This window comes from Syzygium oleosum, unplaced genomic scaffold (genome assembly GCF_021117445.2).
Source record: "Syzygium oleosum isolate NSW1041296 unplaced genomic scaffold, Sole_v2.1 Sole_v2.02, whole genome shotgun sequence".
Lineage (NCBI taxonomy): Eukaryota > Viridiplantae > Streptophyta > Magnoliopsida > Myrtales > Myrtaceae > Syzygium > Syzygium oleosum.
In genome coordinates this window covers 107,908-114,861 of record NW_026607486.1, presented here as the reverse complement: position 1 = coordinate 114,861, position 6,954 = coordinate 107,908, and the positions used below count along the sequence as shown (strand labels likewise).

At 41.1% G+C, this 6,954-nt stretch overlaps 1 long non-coding RNA gene and 1 other non-coding gene across 2 annotated transcripts; one reads left to right on the top strand and one right to left on the bottom strand.

The window, feature by feature from the left end:
- Positions 1 to 5,434: 5,434 nt before the first annotated feature.
- Positions 5,435 to 5,929, top strand: LOC130137479 (uncharacterized). Its single transcript, XR_008815907.1, has 2 exons — positions 5,435 to 5,675; positions 5,801 to 5,929. It is a non-coding gene; the product is annotated as an uncharacterized LOC130137479 (long non-coding RNA).
- LOC130137531 (small nucleolar RNA snoR135) lies at positions 5,881 to 6,027 on the bottom strand. The gene has a single exon (XR_008815945.1). It is a non-coding gene; the product is annotated as a small nucleolar RNA snoR135 (small nucleolar RNA).
- Positions 6,028 to 6,954: the final 927 nt, after the last annotated feature.

Below are 6,954 nucleotides of genomic sequence, written 5' to 3'. Positions count from 1 at the left end.
CAGATTCTGGTACTCTTATCAGACATTTCAGCAGCATTTTTCCAAAAACATATAAAAAAAATATCAAATAAAGAAGTGCTCATGCCACGCCTGTTCTGAAAGGTTACCATACCAGTCTGCTAGTTTGTGCGTGGGAATTTACTGGTGCAACTGATCCATTTGTCCGAACATGCATTTAGTGTTTCAATTTATAGCGTGCCAAATTAATTTAACAAGTGATTGAGGCAAATTCTTATTGGATGCTCGAACGTCGTTCACTTGCATAGAGTTTCTTGTGTCATCTTACTAATTGATTTAGCGAATGAGACGCCGTATTTTAAGCATTGTGCTTTTTAGTTAGTGCCTTGTTTCTTCGGTAATTGGCGGGTCTATTCTAATAATCTGGAAATGCCGATTATTAGTTCTCTAAAACGACTCGTTTGCTTATCTGTCTTAGCATATTGATCTCAGACTGCCTAGATACGCATCTCGATCTAGTTCTTTATAAGCAAAACGCATTCTTCACATGCACCGAAAGACCCGTCCCGATCCAGACAGAATGTTCAAGGTAATAACTCTATAAGGCAGTTCTCTATTCATAGATCAAGTCCTGAGTTCTTTTTCATTTGATATGTGAGATGTTACGTTGCCTGGCCCTAGATCCTCTGCGGGCGTGTCCACCACGAGTGTCCCCAAACAAGGGGTTAGTGGTCACAACGTTGACTTCGATGTGGCCTCCACCAACCCGGTGTCTTCGGGCCAATTTTATCTATTGTGATCTGGGGGTGCTGTTTTCGCGGCTTATAGACACAGCGTGTCATGTTGACATGGTGTGATTGAGTCAATCAAGCTTTACCATTTCGTCAACATAATAGTCACCAAGTGTTTTTTAGTGGCATGATTGGATCGGTGATATCACATTGGCACATGAGGAGAGAAAAGAACGTGAGATACTGCCTTTCTTTTTCCACTGCAACAGCCAAAACAAAATGAGGCTATAATAGGGAAGATCACGGGTTGTGAGGTTTACTCTTGTATGCACTCAACATGAAAGGGAAAGATTAGAGAAACTTGACGTGGGCCTAAACTCGTCCCTAACAGCCACGCCCTTGATATGCCAATGCTAGTCCAATGATGAGTCGTTCACGGAATAGAGGAAAAGAGAGAATGCGGACTAGTAGGGTCGGCAGCGAAATGAGCGCAGGCGACGCAATGCGACGGAGAAAAATGGGCATGGAGGAGCAACTTTAGATACCTTTTTATTGGCTGTAATAATGTCTTTTGGATATTTTATGGACAGGCGTCGGGTGAATTTGTCCGGTCAGGTGGATTTTACATGACGTCAATGCTGACATCCCACGAGCCCTCTTTGCGCAATCGGCCTGGGAGTCCGTCTTATTCTCCACCATTGCCATCGTCTAGGGTTTCCTTTCTTTGGCTTCTTATTTTGCCCTGAAAATTGCATGTTAGGTGGGTCATGCATCATCCTTCCCAACGATACACATACGAATCAAGTTTTTACAAGACGTGAAATTTGGACAAGCTTCAAGTTTCGAGAGGTTCCATAAGGGCAATCGGGCCTAGTATATGGTACGGATATGATTTTGAACTCTATGTTTACTTCGCACTTGAATCGATTGTTAGGCATGGGGCTGTAAACTTGAGCGGGCTATTAAAATTAATCGAAACTAATCACATCAAAACGCGTGTTCTTTTATTGAAAGATAACTCATTGTATTAAACGGGACAACGACAGATCCTGATTGGAAGGAAAATTAGTGAGGGTGCAAGAAAATTACTCAATACAATAAGAATGTTGATCCCTTGAAAGTTAAGGTCATATGTATTATTTGGGTAAAAGCCGCCAAAAACCCTAAACTATGCCTACTATGACATATTTATCCTATACTTTTTTTTTGACACCAAAATCCCCAAACTTGTATAATGTGACACATTTACCCAAAACTTCTATCTATGTGACACATTTACCCCAAAAATTTGGTGTCACAGAAAAAAAGTTTGGCGCTTTTGGTGTCACAAAAAAAAGTTGGGGTAAATGTGTCAGAGGTATAAGTTAGAGGTTTTTGGTGTCACAGAAAAAAATTTGGAATATATGTGTCACATGGGTACATATTAGGAGTTTTTGGTGTCACAAAAAAAAAACTTAGGGTAAATGTGTCACATAAGGCAAAGTTTGGGGTATTTTGTGGATTTTTCCCTTATTTTTATTTGTAATCCTTAAAATCAAATTGTTACTATACGTAGAAGAGAATTTACTCCTTGGTTGGAACTTTTAAATAGACGATCGTATAGGGCATGAGCACACAGTCATCATTTCAAGCTACCAAATTCTAACAAATGTGTTATCAGGATAAGGTAAGGATGTATAGTTCTCGTTCATTTCGCATTAGGATATAATGGATATACATGTCCAAAAATATTTGGTGATATCCACATCAAAACGTTGCATACTTAATTATAACTGTGATGATTGGTTAAAAGGAAATGATAGATAAAACTCTATTGAGCGTTTGATTCGCTTGATCCAATTTTAACTTGTAACAATTTTCTAAACTTATTGCATTAATATCAATTCAGTTCTAAACCTTTTAATTGGGCCAATTGAGTCATAAACTTTTTCTTGTTTTGCCAATTGAGTTCATCTAGCCATTTTTTGATTGGAAATCATTGACGTGGACGCCGGCCGTTCTACGTGGCATGGTCGATGTAGAATGGTCGGCGTTGACATGGACATTTTTAAATAATATTTAAGTAATTTTTGAATTTTTATAATATTTTTGCTCTTTTATTTGTTATTATTTCTTTCTTTTTTTTGCCCTTTTATTTTGGCTAGGGAGGGCTAGCAAGCCCTCGCCTAGTGTAAAAATTAAATAACAAAAAAATGTAAAAATTCAATTTAAAAAAAAATTGCGTCAGTGCCGACCGTACCACGTAGGACGGTCAACATATACATCAACGATTTCTTTGGCCGGATGGACTCAATTGACAAAATAGGAGAAATTCCAAATAAAGGCCTGAAGTGCCTTCATTTTCTCAAATAAGGACCTGAATCGAATAAAGGCATGAAGTGTTATCATTTTCTCAAATAAGGACATGAAGTGGATCTTGCCTCAAATAAGGATATGAAGTGGCCATATTGGTCTCAAATAAGGACTTGACCTCAACAACTAAAGGGTATTTTCGTCTTTTACCTTTTTTTATTTCTATTTTATTTCTTTTCCTTTTCCTTTTTTTCCTCTCTTGGCTGGGGTCAGTGACCTCTGCTGGCCTCAGGTGGAGGTCGCCCTCGCCGGTGTCGGGTGACCCTCGCCTGACATAGGCTGGATGGCTCTTGCCCGACGCCGGCAAGGGTTGCCCTCGCTTGCCTAGCTTAGGTGAGGCAACCTTCACCCGACGCCGGCGAGGGTGGCCTTGCCAATAGAGGTTGTCGGTCAGGCATAGTGATGGCTGGGAGGGAAGAACAAAAAAGCAAAAAAGAAAAAGGAAAAGAAAAGGAAAGTAAAAAAAATAAAAAAATATACTTATAATTTTTCTGACTAAAACGCACTTTTTTTGCGACGGAATAGTCACCGGCCGGCCAAAGGTCTTTATTTGAGACGATTTGGCCACTTTAGACCCTTATTTGAGATAATTTCTCCACTTCAGATCCTTTTTTGAGATAATGTTCACTTCAGGCTTTTATTTGAGAAAATGAGGGCACTTCATGCCCTTATTTGGAATTTTCCCGACAAAATATGCAAAGGTTTAAGACTCAATTGGCTCGAAAGGTTTGTGACTGTATTAATACCAATGCAATAAATTTATGACTTTTTCGGTACTTTTTTCTCTAAACGTGCAAGTAGGTTTTATCTTACCAACTTTACCTTTTCAACATTTTACCCTTTCCCCTCTCCCTATATATGCATCTCATTGTACTTTATTACTACTTTTTAAGTACGCACCTCCACATAGTTATCTTTTATTTGCATTATTTATGCATTAGTGGATCTCAATCTTCATCATTTTTTTTCTTCTTTTTATTTAAACTTTTTGCCCATTTATTTGCATAGCTACATAGCCAATTCTACTCCGAAAAAATCACATTTCTTTTTCCCCATTTATTTGCATAGCTAAAATTTCATAAGCATTTAGAAATCATGTTGAGGTTTGGCATGCATTTCAAATTAAGATATTTGGGAAAACTAACCATGGTATGGTTATGCTTTGGTTTACATTAAGGTTAGCCCTATTTTTAGCATTTTACTTTTTTCTTTAGTTTATTGAGCGTTTTATTGTTGATTATGTATCTGCATGATTACTCTTACATATTATAGGCTTAGGTTTAAAATCAATCAAGTTTGCTTGCAAAACTATTTTTGAAAATAAAGAGAAAAGTATCAAAAATGCGTTAGATTAATCTAGCATAATCAAGTCCTCGAATCTGTTGAATTTATGATTCGTAGAAGTCAAATATTCTCCCAAAATTTACTTGGGTTTTAAGTCTACCCTAATTGATTAATGGCGGCTCCAAAAGGTAAGGAAATTATATTAAAAATTGAGTGCTAAGTTGTGATTGGTAGAGCTTGGGAGTGTCCATGCTAAACGCAAGCAGCTGCCTCTTGAGAGGAACCTTCATTACGTTTAGTAGTCCATTAGCTTTCACTTAGTTGTTTTATCATTGAGAAGGTCGCGACAGCTTGGCAATTCCATTGGAGATTTGAATTAAGCTTAATAGTGGACTTAGGCATGAAGTTTCTCTTTTTCATAAATATTATTCTTTGACAGTATGAAGACAAGGTACACCGCTGACATCAAGTGTTAAGTGTTTGCTAACCTTTATTTTGTAGGGAGATGTTGAGGGATACGATCTTAAAGCGAGACCAAGTAGTAGAGGTTTCCCTTCTCAACCCCGAAAGTTCTTTCTTGGTGTCAAAAGTATATATCCTTGTCCGCGAAATTGCGTGACTAGGATAACCTTTTGACTGAGCAGGAGCTAAAAGGACTCGACTCTTGTACACGAGATTGCGACTTGTCGTACCATCCTCTTGACTCCATTTTGAAGCCTTCTAATTTAGATGTTAAATCTCATGTCTTGTGTGTGTGTCTATGCGATTGTCATTCTTCCTTGGCACAGCAAGTTTCCTACGGACTTTATTAGGTAGAAGAACACTATAAGTGCCAAAAGTTTTCGCCGGCTTACTTAAGTGCCAAATCGGAAAAAAAACAATCACTTAACTGCCAACGGCGAGAAATTCCGGCCAAATTGATTACGTGGCCTTTATAATTAATTTGTTAATATGACTTGGCAAATTTTTTTTTAAAAATATAGTCCATGTGGACTACAAAAACCACGTGGCACAGCCTACGTGGCTCGGACGTCCAAATCAACGTCACACAGCATGCTTTCCATTCCTAGCTCACTAGAACCAGGAAGCGGAAGTTGAAGAGAGAGAGATAGAGATATGATGGCGGCGACCACCATCACTGACGACGGAACCTCTGGCGAGGGCTTGAAGATCGTGTGGAACTAGCCCTAACAAAGGTTCAAGATGGAGTACAGGAAGGCTGGGCTTGGCTTCCCATACATTCATCCCTTGAAGCAAGGCGTGGTATTGGCTTTCCACCTCTGCGTCTCCGCATTCCAACACGCCAAGACCGACTCCATGTCTATTATCCTTGCTTGCTCTCATGTCTCGGTCTGTTTGAAATCCTTTGTCCACTTCCTCTGTTCTTGATTTATCTCCTTGCCATGCCCACTAGGTGTTTGAGGAAATTACTCTGATGATGGAGCTGGGTTTTTTATTTCTTCAGTGTTGCTTAGTTATTAGAAGAATGAAGCTATTCAATGTTCTAGAACACAACGGGGATTTGACGGAGGAAGAAGAAGAAAAGAGCGAGAAGGAATGTGGGGAAGATGATTGTTGAAGAGCTCAATGGGAAGAAGGTTGAACTACAACTGCCCACCTTCCCCTTCTCAATTTCGCAGAGATCACCTTTCGGCGATAGGTGCACCTTCGTTGCGCCACGGCAATACACATTCTCTGCTAATTATCGAAAGCCACAAGAGAAAAATCCAAAGTCTTTTACGAAACAACAATCGAATCGTAGTCACAAACAAATAGCAGCATACTCATTTCAAATAAGACGTAGAGAGAAAGAAACAGAGGGAGGGTGAGAGAGAGATTGGGTGATTGGGTAAGACACGGAGACGGCCAATCCAATGGCCAGCTTAGGGTTTGAAATTGGGATTCTTTTTTAATTTGACGATTTAAGGTTCTTATTTGGGGGAAAGCTACTAGATGACGTTGTTTTATGCTTTAGATGCTGACTGGACTCTCCGGCCGGCGAGTCATATTGGCTTAAGAAACTAATAAAAAAAAAAGCCACGTCGAATTTCCAGTCAAAAGATCGGAGTTGGCACTGAAATGAGCGTTTTTTAAAAAATTTCTGCCCAATTCCAAAAAAAATCCTCAACTTTACACTTTATCCCAAATATATCCTGAAGTTTTTTTTGTCTCAAGAAAAACCGCAAACTTTTATCTAAGTCCCAAATCTGCCCTCCCGTTAAAAATCCGTCCAATTAACGTCGAAAAAAAAAAAAAAAGATAACCGGTAGGCTGCGGCGTGGCCAAGCCTTCGCCGTGGCCGCCACTACCAGTGCCGGGGAAGGAGCGGCCCTCGCCTGGCCTTCCGAAGGCGGCGACCTCGCCACCCGGCGAGCTGCCGCGAGGGCGCGCGGCCCGATTTGGGGCGAGGTCGCGCCCTTCCCCAGATCGAGGGGCTGCGCGCCCTCGCCGGCGGCTCGCCGGGGCCGGCGAGGGTTGCCGGCTCTTCGAGAAGGCCCAGGCGGGCCGACGACCCTCACCGCCCCTGGGCGAGTCGCCGCAGGGCGCGCGCCCCCGATCTGGGGCGAGGTCGCGCCCTCCCCGGATCGGGGGCGCGCACCCGCCGGCGGGCTCGCCCGGGCGGCTAGGG